This window comes from Asparagus officinalis, chromosome 4, assembly GCF_001876935.1.
Source record: "Asparagus officinalis chromosome 4, Aspof.V1, whole genome shotgun sequence".
Lineage (NCBI taxonomy): Eukaryota > Viridiplantae > Streptophyta > Magnoliopsida > Asparagales > Asparagaceae > Asparagus > Asparagus officinalis.
The window spans coordinates 33,230,477-33,231,897 of record NC_033797.1 but is presented as its reverse complement, the minus strand read 5'-3'; positions in this window follow the sequence as shown (position 1 = coordinate 33,231,897).

The window sequence follows — 1,421 nt, the reverse complement described above, 5'->3', positions numbered from 1 at the left end:
CCCATGAATCATAATCACTATCCATAACAAGGATCAATACATCTTGCACGATATGAGCCTCCTGCTCATTTGCATCCTTCTTTTGTGCTTTACAGACTAAAGACATATGGCCCACCTGGCTGCAGTTCCAACACTTCCCTTTGATAGGCCTAACTTTCAAGTTCGACATCTTCTTCTTTGACTTCAATCGATTCATGTTCTGGTTACCCTTCATTTGGCTTCAGCCGCTCTGCTCGAGATTTAGGGATGGATATGAACCTTCTGATTCAGACGATTTCCTTCTAACCTCATCGGATAGAATCATGCTAACAACCTCGATCAGCTTCAACGTCTCCTTCCCCACCGAGCTGCTAATTACAGTCACACAACATGCCTAACTATCCGACAACTACGATAGAATCAATAGAGCATGCACTTCGTCATCAAACGTGATGTCCACGGAGATAAGTTGATCAACAATCATGTTGAACTCGCTGAGGTGCATCGTGAAGGAGCATCCTATTGCCATCTTGAGGTTAAAGAGCGTTTTGACGAGATGCACCTTGTTTACGGCTGACGATTGCTCGTACATCTTCACGAGCGCTTCCATAAGCCCCAACATCGTCTTCTCCTTCAATATATTATGAGTGACTGATTTGGCGAGCGACAACCTGATTTTCTCTAAAGCCTTCCTATTCAGTATTTCTCACTCTTCGTTTGATCCCTCCTTCTTCTTTCCCTTAGCCTTGTCTATCAACAGACGGTAAAGATCCTTCTGGTACAGATAGTCCTCCATCTGTGACTTCCAGTAGGCGAAGTCTGATCCGTCAAACTTCTCGATTATTGATTTGCTTTCCTCTTCCATGGCTCTCGCACAAATCTTCTGAACGAAGCTCTGATACCAGTTGTTAGGGATTCGAAACAATTAATCGAACTCGTGCCCTTTCGGATCTTGTGCTAAGAGTTTAGCAAGTAGGAAAATTACCACAAATAAAAAAAAATTACAGGAAAGATAAATAAGAAAGAACACACTAGATTTAACGAGGTTCGGCAACGTGCCTACGTCCTCGGGAGCCACACCACACAATTCTTTGATTAATTAAAGAAGATTATAATGCCCACAAATTAAAATATCTAAGACTGGTCTAATCCTATAAATAGAGTTCATATGTAGTCTTATGAAGAGACAGAAAATCTTATGAATATAATATGAAGAAATAGAAATTTGAGAACCTATCTCTCAATATTGCTTCTCTTCGATGACGGGTAGATTTCAATTGGAGATTTTTTCTCTTGAGGAAGCTTTTTCAGATTGATCTCGGATCAGATTATTATAGAAATTCGGAAAGCGTTTCAGGTATAATTCTAGATTTTAATTAATTTTAATTAATAGCCATGATATGCTTTTTCTGCTGTGTTGTATGTCATGTTTCCAACAGGTT